Source organism: Somniosus microcephalus, unplaced genomic scaffold, assembly GCF_052327205.1.
Source record: "Somniosus microcephalus isolate GS21.2 unplaced genomic scaffold, FLI_Smic_1.0 unresolved_chr7, whole genome shotgun sequence".
Lineage (NCBI taxonomy): Eukaryota > Metazoa > Chordata > Chondrichthyes > Squaliformes > Somniosidae > Somniosus > Somniosus microcephalus.
The window spans coordinates 9,169,229-9,185,014 of record NW_028225185.1 but is presented as its reverse complement, the minus strand read 5'-3'; the positions used below and the strand labels follow the sequence as shown (position 1 = coordinate 9,185,014).

The following is a 15,786-nucleotide window of genomic DNA, read 5'->3' as shown; positions in this document are numbered from 1 at the left end:
GGCTCGTGTGGAGTGTACACACAGGCATGGACCAATTGGGATGAATGGCCTGTTTGTGCTGTACATTCTATGTAATCCACTCAATGTCCCTTTGAGTGCTGAGTAAAGACGGACCACATTAAGCTCGTGGCAGCATTTCATGTTTATTAAGAGCTGTGTTACACAAGTTCCCAATCACAATATGGTCACAGATTAAAGAGAAATCAGGCCCCATTCGACACACAGGGCAAGTTTACACACAAGATATTGGGGATAATGGTACAGAAAGTTCCATCTCACAAAGCTGGACAATGATTTCCTTTTCTTCTAATATTATTGAGCATTCGGGTTGTTTGCCAAAAACTGAAATTGCTACAGCGATTACATTGCAAAAAAAGGCAGATTGCACACATCGAATGATCTGTTTAATTATATTAAACACTAGCGAAAATCAAACTCCACTGCCAACTCGCACCGCCTCAGTCGGAACACGAGGAAGCGCTGATGGTCTTGAGAAGAGGCGAGCTCAGGGAGCCGTGGCTGACGCTGCAGGAATAGCTGGAGCCCTTGTTCCAGGCGGCGGCGGGGACTCTCAGGTAACTGCTCAGGCTGTAGGTTTGATCGCTTTCCGGGGACACGGCGCCTGTCGTCACCCCGCTGTCTGTCTCTTGGCCATTCACGCTCCAGCGGAGCCGCACCAAGCCCGGCTTAAAGCGACTCACCAGGCAGGACAGAGTGGCCGATCCCGAGCCGATTTCTTCCGAGGAGGGAGGGAGGAGAAGAACCAAGGGGCTTCGATCCTCGCTGCCTGTGTGTGGGGGGAGAGAAAATTCATCAGATTATGGAATCCGTCAGCAATGGGACGCTCTGATCTGACATCAAAGAAGCCAAAAATGCCCGAACAATATTCACTTAAAAATAAATTACTGATTAATACAGGAGATCCAATGAATTCCTAAATCTCTAATTCCTCTGCTCCTCTGACAATTCTGTTACCTACATTAAAAAAGTGACTTGGTTCAAAAGTACTTCATTGGCTGTAAAGCGCTTTGGGAATTCCTGAGGACATGAAAGGAGATTTTTAAACTAACTTTCTTTCTTTCTTTTTTATTTGTTTATTGCTTTCTATTTTTCCTTCTTTCAATCTTGTAAAATAACAATAGAAAATGCTGGAAATACAGACCGGGACAGTCAGCATGTGAGAGGCGGAAAGATCAGTAACTGACCAGTTCAGGTGCAGGTTACACCCCCGGAACCGCACTAACCTGTCTGTTCCAGTTACACACACTGACCGACCGGCCGTGTATTCCCAGCATTTTCTGTTTTTATTTAATTTCCTATAATTGCAGTTTTTCCTTTTTACTTGAATATAATAAAGCGTTTGATTGTCTTAAAATGCGGTCAGTGTTAACTTTAAAGACGTGAATTCACGGAGCTGTGAGCCGCTTTTCACCGAGAGTCCACATCTGTTCTGATATCTCAAACTGATGCAGCCCTTTCAAAGAGCCGCCACAGGCACGATGGGCCGAATGGCCTCCTTCTGTGCTGCATCATTAGATAAGAGTCCGGAAGGTGTTGTTTACAATTCCAATTTATTTCAGAATTGCGTGTTAGAAACTGATCGGCTTTCAATGTTACGGCGATGATAATTGAGTCGGGTCTGGTTCCGGGTATTGAAGAGCTCACTGAATAAAAAGAGGACATTGTACACGGGCTGGGAATTAATGCAGTGACTCTGTCTAACAATATTGTAAATAGTTTACACAGAATTACACAGAATATACGACACATGAGCAGGGCATTCGGACTAACCAGTCCATGCCGGTGTTTATGATCCACTCGAGCCTCCTCCAATCCTTCCTCATCTAACTCTATCAGCATAACCCTCGACTCCCTTCTCCCTCATATGTTGATCTAGCCTCCCCTTAAATGCATCTATACTATTCGCCTCAACCACTCCCTGTGGTAGCGAGTTCCACATTCTCTGGGTAAAGAAGTTTCTCCTGAATTCCCTATTGGATTTCTTGGTGACTATCTTATATTGATGGTCTCTGGTATTGCTCTTCCCCACAAGTGGAAACATTCCCTCTGTGTCTAATCTATCAAAACCTTTCATAATTTTAAAGACCTCTATTCGGTCACCCCTCAGCCTTCTCTTTCCCCGGTTTGATGAAGGGTTTTCGCTGTTCGCTATTTCTAGTGAAAGGGGGAACAACGATTGTAAAAGTTTCTCGCTACAGAGACAAGTAAGGATTCCTCCCCGCGCGGGTGAACTGATTTCTCTCTCGGGATCAGCTCAGTCTCGCTGGTCCCGGAGCGATCCGTTCAACACTGGGCGGTAGCGGGACCCGACAGATCAACCCAGGAGAATCGGCGCTATCCCCGGGGGGACACTGGACAGGGAGAGTCAGCAGACACAGCCTGGGGGAGGGGAGAGGGTCAGCAGCGAGGGAATGAGATGGAGAGAAAGTTCCCTTCAACAAGCATCACCCAGTCTCACACACACACGGGGCTGGTCAGTAATTGTCACTGCGCCGCTCCATGGTAAAGCGCCGGTTCTGCTCTAATAACAGCGGGGAGATTGCAAATAATGAACTGAGATAGATCCAATATTGGAACAGGAAATTCAGAGTAAAAGCGGTCCCGTCAAACAAATACAATCCCGACTAGTCCCGGTGTTGCTGGCGACAGGGAGTCGATCCAACCGGTTGTGTGCTGGGACAGCGGGTCTCGGGAGGGTCCTCTCTCTCTCCCAGCCCAGAGCCGGACACCCGACGGCTGCGGTCAGGGGGACAATACGACACAGGAATAAAACCAGCAGCAACATTGAAAGTTACAAATTACTGTTAAAAGGATTGGGATTCCCCCGGGGTCCAACCCGCCGGCTCCGGGAAATTTTTTAAATCGGGCAGTGCCCACTCTGGACAATAGATATAATTCTACATACACTAAGAGAAGGAGTAAGGCATAGCATAGAATCACACAGGACAGCAGGAGGCCATTCGGCCCATCGTACCTGTGTCGGCTGTTTGAAAGAGCTCTCCAATCAGTCCCACTCCCCTGCTCTTTCCCCACAGCCCTGCAATAGTCTCCTGTTCAAGTCTCAGTGTAACATAAGGACATATTCAGTGTCCACTGTCAGAACTACACAGTGTAGCTCACAACTTTCCTCTCTCTCTCTCTCTGTCTCTATGTCTCTTGATGCACCCGAATGATACCGGGGCTTGGCGGTTTAAATTACGTGGACGGGTTGCATAAACTTGGCTTGTATATCCTTGAGTTTAGAAGATTCAGGGGCGATCAGATCGAGGAGTTATTCCCACTCCCCTTTTCCCGTGGCCATGCTTTAATCCTTTTCAAGTATTGATCCAATTCCCTTTTGCAAGTTACTATTGAATCTGCTTCCACCGCCCTTTCAGGCAGTGCGTTCCAGATCACAACAACTCGCTGGGCAAAGAATATTCTTCTCCTCTCCCCTCTAGTTTGTTGCCAATTAACTTAAATCTCTGTCCTCTCGTTACCGACCCTCCTGCCAGTGGAAACAACTTCTCCTTATTTACTCTAGCAAACCCTTCTTAATTTTAAACATACCTATCAAATCTCCACTTAACCTTCTCGGCTCTACGGGGAACAATCCCAGCTTCTCCAGTCTCTCCACATCACTGAATTCGCTCATCCCTGGTTCTAATCCAGTAAATCTCCTCTGCAACCTCTCCAAGGATTTTATATCCTTCCTAAAGTGTTTTATCAAAATCTGTTTATTGTTCACATTAATTCATAACGTTAAGTATTTATCCAATTCACTTTTGAATGTTACTATTGAATCTGCTTCCACCAGAACTCGCTGCGTAAAAAGAACGCTTCTCCTCATCTGCCCTATTGAATGGGAGCAGGAAATGGTGTCAAACTTCATTTCAGCGCAGTATTATACCTCGAGGCGCTCCAACAATTCCAATTCTGAGCAGTTTAACATATTTGTGCATAAATAAATCCAGCAACAAAATTCACTGAATCGAGATTTCTCTGGCGCCCGGGAATGAAAGCGATTGTAAATAAAAATTGCAACAATGTCAATTATACAATGTGAGGGTAACTTACTCTTTATACTCAGGGCGGTTCCCGGTCCGAAGATGTATCCCGAGTCCCAAACAGCACAGTAATAGACGGCGGAGTCACCGGGCACCAGGGTTCCGATGGTCAGAATGTAACTGTTACCGGAGGCGTCTCTGGTAGGTTGGAAACGGTCCGTGAAGTCGGTGCCTCGGCTGATGCTGCCACCGGCACTGTGAAGGAGCACCCAGACCGGAGCTTCCCCGGGTCGCTGTCGGTACCAGTTCACACCCTTGCTGCCCACAGCCGCATTCTGCATCGCACACTGTAGGCCGGACGGTCTGACCCGCGGAGACAGGATCGGATATTGGGGACTGATTGAGGACGGTAGCTGCCAGGACACCTTCAATAAAAGAAAAAAATCAACCCATTCAGAGACTTGGAGCAAATGGGTCGTTAATGCGTCAATAAACACGGAGAGAAAACCGCCCGATTCTCGGTATTGAACCGATTTAGTTGCGGATAAACCCGTGACTAAAACCATCCCTCTCTCACCTGTTAAATGGATCAGCAGAGCCCACAGGAGATGCATCGCTGAAGCCATTTCCTCCGGAGAAGCGCCAACAGCCACCGCTCAAATTTCCGACTGAACCGTGCGCTGTTCCTGTAAACTCCGGGACCCGGTCCGGTTACAATGTCTGCAAACCCGAGGCTCCGGGTCTATTTATTACCCGGTATGCAAATGGCTGGGAGGGGCCAGGAAAAGGAAGGAGGCAGGTTTTTAATTCGGGATTTTTATTTATTTCTGACTAAATTATTACAATCGTTATCCTTTGATTTAAAAATGTTTAAACTCCAGTTGGATTATCTGCTAAGGGAAGGCTCCAAGATTCCGAAGATTTTTGTGTTTAATGAATATTTAGTCTGTGTTCTACCCCAGAAAAATGAGGGGCGGATTGTAGAGATACGGACGAGCTGATGCACTTCGGCCGGAATCGTTCTTATAACGCGCTGTTACTCTCTGATATACTGCATCAGATTTTAAAATAAACTTTCCCCCTAAAATACATATTTCATAATAGACTGACGTCCCGTTCTCTAAATCAGCATCAAGATAACCCTGGATTCGTCAATCCCTTTTAACTTTTTGTTTCAATTGACAAATATGATTTGGGCTTCAGTCTGTAAATACATTTCTGATGAGAATATTCCTGAGGCGGATTAAAGAGCGGATTAGATGAGTGAGAAAGAGGGGAAGAAAGCGGCATTTTACACCCTGCCCCGGATTAAAGAGAAGTTGTTCTATTATAGTCTGAGTCATCCCCTTTAAAACTCAGGAGGGCAAATAAAACTCGGCAAAATATTAATAAAATGACACCTTGTCTGTAATTTGCTGCCGGTCCGATTAATGCGCGCAGCTCCCGTTTTAAACCCTGTTCCAGTTGAATTATTAAGCGGCGGGGTCAGTTGTTTCTGGGGCTCTGTGATGTTCAACACTTCCCCTGTTTGGAGTCAATCCCTAACTCCCCACATTGAGTCTTGGTTCATGTTTTTAAAAGGCAGATTGAAACTGGTTGGTGTAAGTTACTTGTGGGCGAAAGAAAAATACATGAAATTGTTAATAATTGGGTTGGCTCCGGGTATTAGTGTCAAAGGAATAATATGTTTTCTTTAATAAATATCTGAACTGTGTAACTGTGAAGTTAGGTATTCCCCTGTTCCTTAGAAAATCACACAGAGCGGCCGGAGGGATTCTCGCCCCCTGGTGTAGCCGGCACTGAATTCGGGCAGGGATTGGTTCTCACCTGGACAAGGGGCTTTTCGGTGAAGCCCAGGTGCTTGGTTCTGTTTCTGCGCTTGAACTGATCACTGATTCCTCTGGTCTGTTAGAATTATTAAAGGGGCTTTGGTGCTGTGACTGGAGCTGCTCTCTCAACCTTGCACAGGGACCAAGACCTTTGTCACTGCTGACACCGACACGGCTGACTGGAGAACCAATCATTGCGCAGCACTGGCCACACCGCGCACTGCACCTTGGGAACTGTAGTTCCAGATTGGGCAATAGCCAAGGTCAGCGTGTCTATTGACACCAGTGCGTCAGCTCTACCTCACCACTGCCTCTCTCGACTCCACCACAGTCTCGAAATTGTCACACTGCTTGTCCGACATCCATGTTTCCCGCCTGAGAACTTATGTGTGGCGGCATGAGCTGATGCCGTGGGTTGGGGTGGAGTTACCCCATTTATATATTTAAACCCCACAGACTTACCCGCCCATCTTATTGCCATCCAAGCCCACAGTACATTTCCCAGATACCATTGGGGTCCAGGAATTAATTGCTAGCTCAATAAATATTCTAAGAGCACCATATGTAGTTTACCCAGCGTTTACAGCGCCTTGAGCATAGTACGACGTCCCAAGGCGCTTCACAGGAGCGTTAATCAGACAACATTTGACACCAAGCCACAAAAGGAGATATTAGGACAGGTGATCAGAATCTTGCTCAAAGAGGTGGGTGTTAAGGATGTTTTCAAAGGTGAAGAGAGAGGCGGAGAGGTTTCGGGAAGGCCTCAGGAAGATTGGGATCCACGCAGTTTCTCACCTAACAGTTAAAACTTGGAAATCTTCAGAAATTTGCGGGGGAATCGAGCAGGTGGAGCGCTTTAAGTGACAGGAGTGTCATTCCGCCGGTGTCACACCTCCCGGATTGTCCTTTCGCTATGAAGTCAAGGCCGGAACCTTGCTTACCTGGGTGGGTCCGGTGCGGGCGGTGGCCATGGAGGGTCGCGACCCCGCTGTTGGCTCCAACTCGCTGCTGAAAATGAACTCACCTTAATGGGGCCTATTAAGCCCGCCCAGCGCGTTATCCGGCCCAATGAGATGGACCGGGTGTGGTCACGTCATTCATGACGCGTTTTCAGCCGGGATCTTTAAAGGGGCCATGGCCACATTACATTTGACGTTTATCTAACATAGTGCTGTCGGTGTACTACAGCATTGGAGTGCTGCAAACTCAGACAATGGCTGCACAGAGGCAGAGGTCTGCACCCAAGTTCTCCATATGCTTATGGAGGGAGTCAGGGCATGCAGGGAGGCCCCCTTCCCTTCCGATGGGCGGAACAGACGCACTCAGGCCACCAAGACAGCCTGGTTGCTGATTGCAGAGGAGGTCGCAAGCAGTGATGTGGTCAGGAGGATCTGGGTGCAGTGCCGCTAATGCTTCAATTATCTCATTAGATCAGGAAAAGTTAGTACAAAGCCACACTCAGCTGCATCCTATTGTGCCTCTCATCACATCCCCATCACTCTGCCTTCCCTACCCTACTCCTGCACATCCTTACTCACACCAATATACATTGCACCTCCAGCCATCCCTCTCACTCAATCTACATTATCACAACCCAATCTCACTAGCCACCCCTCTCACTCATCCTCATCCTAACACATTCATACCAACTAACAACACGCAAGAGTAGCCGCTTGGGTATCTTAGCCAATGTTTATGTAAAGTTTCTGTTAACGTGGTGACAAACATTAAAATCTTTATTTTCAAAACTTTCCGGGTTTGGACAGCTGTACATATACCTTTGGATATGGTTTAGTGAGTTGCAGTGAATGGTGAGACATTACGCCCAGCAATGGTGATCAGTGTGAACAATATGGCTGGGTCATTGTAGGGATGCTTTATGGTGTTGCTGTGGGGTGGTGCCAACTGTGCGCATCGTGTGGCTGTCATATGGGTGTAAAGCGTAAAGTTAACTAAATGTGGCCATAATGAGGCCAACCCTGGCTGACTGGGCAGCAATGTGTCCAGGTGCTGATGCCCCGTGTCCTGTACAACATCAGGTGATTGTGGAGAAGGTTGGTGTTGTTGTTGGTGCTGCTGGTGTTGGGGCCCATCGGTGTCCGATAGTGAGGACCATGGTGAGACAGTATAAACGGAGCCATGTTGATGGAATAGATGGCAGGTGAAATACAGATGACAGAAGCATTCTGTCAATGGTGAGAGAGTTCCTTCACTGAGGTGACCCTGGATGGAGACTTTGCTGGTTCGAATTGCAGCCGACAGAATCCGTGCTGGAAATGGACTGAGCAACAAGTTCTGCCTGAGGAAAGTGATCATCTGTCATGTGGGAGCTCTTACTGTACATTTCATGCTGTCAAATAATCAGCTGGAGCAATGGTCATGGAACTACCGCATCGGGATGACAGAAGTGGTACCCGAGCTGCGTGAACCCTGTGGCCATGTAGGGAAATTTGAAAAATGTAAGTGAAAAGGGGCTTTAAAGTGCCTGTAATCTAATTGATAATCATCTCAATTGAGTCACCCGCTGCTGCCGACCAGGTCGGACCCGCGATGACAGGCGCGGCTGGGGGAAAGGCAAGTAGGGTCGAGATTAGAGCGGCATCCTGACCCGCTCCCAAAAATAAGAACTTTCCCACCCGACCTGGCATCGATCTCCCGCCCGCTATCATCCCGGAAAATTCATCTGGGTCTGTCCCTAGTTTTAACCGATTTCAAATTAAAGTCTAACTACACTCTTAGCGGGATTTTTCCAGGGGATCAGCGGCCGGGATCGGTGGCGGGTCAGGAGGGAAAGTGTATTTTTTTACATTGGTCGGGACCCCGCTGTCAACTTGCCACCACGCGCCTTTACCAAATGTCTGGTCTGTCAGCGCTCAGCAGACCCGACACGCAGCGGCGGGGGAGGCAATTCTAGTCGGTATGTCCTTGTTAACAGAGGAGTAACAACAATTTTGAGCTCACCTTTTTAATTTACCAGCTTGCCAATGGGGTCCACGCTGCTCGGGGATCACGCCTATTAAGCTGGGCGGAAGTTGAATGGCCATGGAATCCTCTCATTACTTGACATCTGGAAATGTGCAAAAAAGCTCCCATCTCACAGCTGTTCATTTTCAAAGCTCAAAAGCTGTTGCTTACTGCATTTCGAAGGGAGATTGAGCTTTATGCAGGTTGCAAGTGTTTGGAGCAAACTCGCTATCACCTCGTTGGAACAACCTCCCTCACCATTGATACATTCATTCTGTCATCTCAAGCTCACCTGCCATCTGTTCCATCAGCGTGGATACGGTTTATATTCTCTCAGCTTCGTTCTCAGAATCTGAGCACGATCAGCTGCAACACTAGCCTCACCAGGCACACCAGCAGCACCAACAACAACCTTCTGCACAATCACCTCATGCGGCACAGCTCAGAGGCCATCAGCACCCGACCACATTGCTGCCCGCGATGTCAGGGATGGCCTCAACGTGGCCAGATTTACTTCACTTGGCGCTCCACACCCATATGGCTGCCACATGATGCGCCAGGTTGGCACCACACAACTCCAACAACGTAAAGCATCCCAAAATGCCCAAGCCATTAATTTCTCACTCATCAGCATTGCGGGGATGGGGTTACGATTATGTCTCACCGTTCACTGCAACTCACTAAGCCACTTCAAAAGGTGCACACCAATCTGTCGAAGAACAGAAAGTGTTCAAAATAAAGATTTCCATGTCTGACAGCACATTAACAGAAATTTCCCATGAGCATCGGCTAGAACACACAAGTTCCTACCCTTGTGTGTTGTTAGTTGTTTGATTGGACTAGGATGAGGGTGAGTGCGAGGGGATGCTAGTGAGATGTGGAAGTAATAAGGTAGATGGAGTGGGATGGGTGGAGGTGCAAGGTAAGTTGGTGTGAATAAGGCTGTGCAGGAGTAGGACAAGGAAGACAGAGTGATGGGGATGTGATGAGTGGCACAGCAGGATGCAGTTGAGAGTGGCTTTGCATTAACGTTGCGTGTTCTACTGAGATCAATGAAAGGTTTGCGCCACTGAAGCCTGGTCCTCTTGACGATATTCCTGCTTGTGTCCTCCTGTGCATTGTGCAACCAGTCTGCGTTGGTCTCCTGGGGAGATCTCTTTGGAAGGGAAAGGAACCACCTGGCGTGCTCTGGATGGAGTCCTGGGAGAGTCTGGGTGCAGCCGTGCACCTCTGTAAAGTGCTTGTCAATGTTTGCAGCAACTCAATGCTGCAGAACACGAACAGCACAAATGTCAAAGTAAGTTTGCGCATTGTCCCTTGAAGAAAACCGGCTGATGACGCAGCATCAAATGAGGTAATCAGATCCGCTTCCATCAATTGGCCGGGAAACTCGATGCGCGGTCTCAGCAAGTCAAATCATGGGCAAGCCATTTCGGAGGGCGCGATTGAGCCAGCAGCGAGGCTGCGAACCGCCAACGACCTCGCCAGCTATGGACCCGCCCAGTTATGGGATATCACGGCCTAAGCATCTCCACAGTGAGTCTTTGACACAGACCTACTATACTGTGTAGGAATTGTACATCCTTTCCTCTTTTGCTGCCCCTCGTGTAGTTCATTAGCTACCCTCCAGTTCCTCGTTCACAGTCCAGCCCAAACTCCCTGACCATACGTTCATTATCTGTGCTTTTCCGACCAGGATGATGTCCCCTTTGAATACTTGATTGAGCAACGGAACCAGACTGAGTTTTAGCAGACTGAGAACTGCAGGGAGGATGAGCAACCTGGCCACAGCACCGTGGAACGGGGGGCCATTCAAGATGGGGGAGTAAATGGAAATGTTGTAGTGGTAGGGGATAGTATTATTAGGGGGATAGATAGAATTCTCTGCAGCCGAGAGCGAGAGTCCCGAAGGTTTTGTTGCCTACCCGGTGCCAGGGTTAAGGACATCTCCTCTGGGCTGGAAAGAAACTTGCAGTGGGAGGGGGTGGATCCAGTTGTCGTGGTCCATGTTGGTACAAACGACGTCGATAGGGCTAGGAAGCCGGTGCTGTAAAAGGAGTATGAGCAGCTAGGGGTCAAATTAAAAAACAGAACCTCAAGGGTAATAATTACCTGACCCACGAGCGAATTTGGCTAAGACAAATAAAATTAGGGAGTTAAATGCATGGCTCAAAGACTGGTGTGGGAGAAATGGGTTTTGCTTCCTGGGACACTGGCACCAGTACTGGGGCAGGAGGGAGCTGTTCCATTGGGACGGGCTTCACTTGGCCAGTGCTGGGACTAGAGTCCTGGCGGATCATATAACTAGGGCTGTAGAGAGGGCTTTAAACTAACTAGTGGTGGGGAGGTTCCTAGAGAGCAAATAATACAAATGACAACAGAGAAGGTCATAGACATAGGTAGCAGTGGGGAAATTAAAAACCAGAGCGTGTCAGGAAGGGGCAGAAGGTATGGAGTAAAAGGTAAATTAATAAAAAGGGCAAAAGCAGGAACTAAGTGTCAGAAAACATATTTGAATGTTCTCTATCTGAATGCACGTAGCATTCGTAACAAAATAGATGAGTTAATGGCACGAATAACTACATATGGGTATGATCTTGTGGCCATTACAGAAACATGGCTGCAGAGTGACAATGCCAGGGAATTAAACATACCAGGTTATTTAACGATCAGGAAGGACAGGCAGGAAGGAAGGGGAGGTGGGGTCGCTATGTTAATAAAGGAAGGAACCACTGTAATACAGAGAAATGATATTGGGTCAAAAGATCAGGATAATGAAACAGTTTGGGTGGAGGTAAGGAATAATAAGGGGAAAAAACACTAGTGGGCATAGTCTATAGGCCTCCGAACATTGGCAACTCTGTTGGATGGAGTATCAATCAGGAAATAGTTGACACTTTTAATAAGGGAACATGTATAATCATGGGGGATTTTAGCTATCATATTAATTGGACAAATCAAATTGGGCAGGGCTGCCTTGAGGATGAGTTCACTGAGTGTATTAGGGATGGGTTTCTTGAGCAATATGTAACTGAACCGACCAGGGGGCAAGCAACCTTAGATCTGGTCCTGTGTAACGAGACAGGATTAATTAAAAATGTCCTAGTAAAGGATCCCCTTGGAATGAGTGACCATAACATGGTTGAATTCCATATTCAATTAGGGGGTGAGAAGGTTGGATCTTAAACAAGCGTGCTAAGCTTGAATAAAGGAGACTATGAAGGTATGAGAGCGGAATTGAGTAGAGTGGATTGGGAAAATAGATTAAAGGGTAAGACGATACATGATCAGTGGTGTACATTTAAGGAGTTATTTTACAACTTCCAAAAAATATATATTCCACTGAGAAGAAAAGGGTGTAAAAGAAAAGACAGCCATCCGTGGCTAAGTAAAGAAATTAAGGATAGCATTCGACTAAAAACAAGGGCATATAAGGTAGCCAAATCTAGTGGGAGGATAGAGGATTGGGAAAACTTTAAAAGACAGCAAAAAATAACAAAAAGATTAATTAAGAAAGGGAAGATAGATAATGAAAGTAAATTAGCAAAAAATATAAAAACAGATAGTACGAGTTTTTATAGTTATATAAAAGGAAAAAGTGTGGCTAAAGTAAATGTTGGTCCCTTAGAGGATGAGACCAGGAAATTACTGGTGGGAAATATGGAGATAGCAAAAACACTGAATGAATATTTTGTATCAGCCTTTGCAGTAGAGGACACTAAGAATATCCCAACACTGGACAAACAGGGGGCTATAGCAGGGGAGGAGCTAAACACGATCAAAATCACTAAGGAAGTGGTACTCGGTAAAATAATGGGACTCAAGGCGGATAAATCACCTGGACCTGATGGATTACATCCTAGGGTCTTGAGGGAAGTGGCGGTAGGGATTGTGGATGCATTGGTAATAATTTTCCAAAACTCCCTGGACTCGGCAAAGGTCCCGGCAGACTGGAAAACTGCTAATGTAACACCCTTATTTAAAAAGGGCAGTAGACAGAAGGCTGGAAGCTACAGACTGGTTAGCCTAACATCTGTGGTAGGTAAAATTTTGGAGTCCATTATTAAGGAGACAGTAACAGGACATTTGGATAATCATAATTTAATAGGACAAAGTCAGCATGGTTTTATGAAGGGGAAGTCATGTTTGACAAATTTGCTGGAGTTCTTTGAGGAAGTAACATACAGGGTGGATAAAGGGGAACCACTGGACGTGGTGTATTTAGACTTCCAAAAGGCATTTGACAAGGTGCCACACAAAAGATTATTGCTTCAGATAAAACATCGCGGGATTGGGGGAAATATTCTGGCATGGATAGAGGATTGGCTACCTAACAGAAGACATAGAGTTGGGATAAATGGTTCATTCTCAGACTGGCAATCAGTAACTAGTGGTGTTCCACAGGGGTCAGTGCTGGGTCCCCAAATCTTTACAATCTATATTAACGATTTGGAGGAGGGGGCCGAGTGTAACATATCAAAGTTTGCAGATGATACTAAGATGGGAGGGAAAGTAGTGAGTGAGGAGGACATCAAAAACCTGCAAGGGGACATAGACAGGCAAAGTAAGTGGGCAGAGATTTGGCAGATGGAATACAATACTGGAAAGTGTGAGGTTATGCACGTTGGCAGGAAAAATCGTAGAGCAAGTTATTATCTTAATGGCAAGAAACTGAAAGTACTGAAGTACAAAGGGATCTGGGGGTCCTGGTGCACGAAACTCAAAAGGTTAGTATGCAGGTGCAGCAAGTGATTAAGATGGCCAATGGAATGTTGGCTTTCATTGCTAGGGGGATAGAATATAAAAATAGGGAGGTATTGCTTCAGTTGTACAAGGTATTGGTGAGACCGCACCTGGAATACTGCATACAGTATTGGTGTCCATACTTAAGAAAAGACATACTTGCTCTCGAGTCAGTACAAAGAAGGTTCACTCGGTTAGTCCCAGGGATGAGGTGATGGACATATGAGGAGAGGTTGAGTAGATTGGGACTCTACTCATTGAAGATCTGAAGAATGAGAGGCGATCTTATTGAAACATATAAGATTGTGAAGGGGCTGGATCGGATGGATGCGGGGAGGATGTTCCCGATGATGGGTGAAACTAGAACTAGGGGGCATAGTCTTAGAATAAGGGGCTGCTCCTTCAAAACTGAGAAGAGCAGGAACTATTTCACTCAGACGGTGGTAGGTCCATGGAATGTGCTGCCCCAAAATGCTGTAGAAGCTACATCATTACATAAATTTAAAACAGAAATAGACAGTTTCCTAGAAGTAAAGGGAATTAAGGGTTATGGGGAGCGGGCAGGAATTTGGACATGAGTCTCGGTTCGGATCGGACATGGCCCTATGGGTAGTGGAGCGGGCCCAGGAGCCGTGTAGCCTGATCCTGCTCCTATTTCGTGTGTCCAATTCTGCTAGATTCAGGAGATGGTTCTGTGATAGTAGATTGGCGGTTAGGATCAGATCAGCCATGATCTTATTGAATGGCGGAGCAGGCTCGAGGGGCCGATTGGCCTACTCCTGCTCCTATTGCTTATGTTCTTATATTCTTATGTTCTTATGTAATCTATTTCGTAATCTACTCCCGGAATGATTGCCGGCGCTCTTCAATGAATGGCTTGTATTGGATCAATTTCGCTTTTGAAGCAAGGGCGCCAAAGTGACACATGTGGTCTCAGCACCGATCCACAGAAGCTTAAGGTTTGGAAATCAAACAGCCACGTGATGTGTGGTGTCAGAATAATCCTTATCCTTCACTGTAATATACGCAGATAGGCTCAAGAGATAGAGAGATTAATAATCTTTATTTATTAGTACACTTATAGAAACTTAGCATCTCCAGTGCTATGAGAATGATTTCAATTGTACTCACAAGCACATCTATATAATTATGCAAGGTAAGCACGGTGATCGTACGTCAGCACGTTCATAGTACATGTGATTATTACGTACGCACGCAGGGTTAATATGTAAGATCGTTGGTGCTCACGCATGCTCCTCGCAGCCCCGCCTCCCCCACCAGCCTTGCAGATGCTCATTGGCGACACTTTCTGTCAAGTGTTCTCTGGACATTTCACATGTATGATTAACCATATTCAAATCCTCACTTGCTGATCTATGAGCACAGGAACAGGAGTAGATCCACAGTGGATTACCTCACACTCCCCGACGTTGAGTGTCATCTGTCATATTTCACTCCACTCACTGCCTGTACATATCCCCTTCTAAATTGTTGCTCCCATCTACACAAGTTACTGTGGCTCCCATCTTAACACTACCTGCAAACTTGGATATACAACTCTCTATTCCTTCATCCAAATCATTAATATATGCGATAGAAAGATTGAGGCCCCAGAACAGATCCCTGGGGAACACCACATTTCACATCCCGCCAATCTGAGTACATACTCCTTATCCTGACACTCTTTCTCCTGCTTCCCATCCAAACTCCAGCTCAGATCAAAAGGCTCCCCCCAATTCCATGCGGTCTCAACTTGGCCAATAATCTTTAATGTGGAACATTATTGTGTGCCTTCTGCGAGTCCATATAGATAACATCCATAGACACTCCTTTCTCTGTCTTATTAGTGACCTCCTCAAGAAATGCAACTACATTAGTCAGGCATGATTTACCTTTAAGAAAGCCAAGCTCGTCCCCTCTGATCAGCTCATATTTGCAGAAGTGATCAGTCACTCTATCCTTAATGACGGATTATGTTAACTTCCCAACTGACGTTAAATTGACAGGCCGGTAGTGACCTGGCTTATCTCTCCCACCCTTCTTCAATAATCCAATATCTGGAGCACTGTACAGGTTCTGGTCACTGCATCTCAGAAAAGAGGGTGTTCTGCACAGATTCCCCAGAATGATACCAGGGATCCAAGGGTTAAATTACAAGGAGAGATTAGATGAACTAGGCTTGTATTCGCTGGAATATGTAATGTTAAGGGGTGATATGATTGAGGTTTTTAGGATTTTGTTAG

General features: G+C 46.4%; 1 pseudogene; it reads right to left on the bottom strand.

The window, feature by feature from the left end:
- Nucleotides 1-409: 409 nt before the first annotated feature.
- LOC147086468 (immunoglobulin lambda-1 light chain-like) lies at nucleotides 410-4,633 on the bottom strand (annotated as a pseudogene).
- Nucleotides 4,634-15,786: the final 11,153 nt, after the last annotated feature.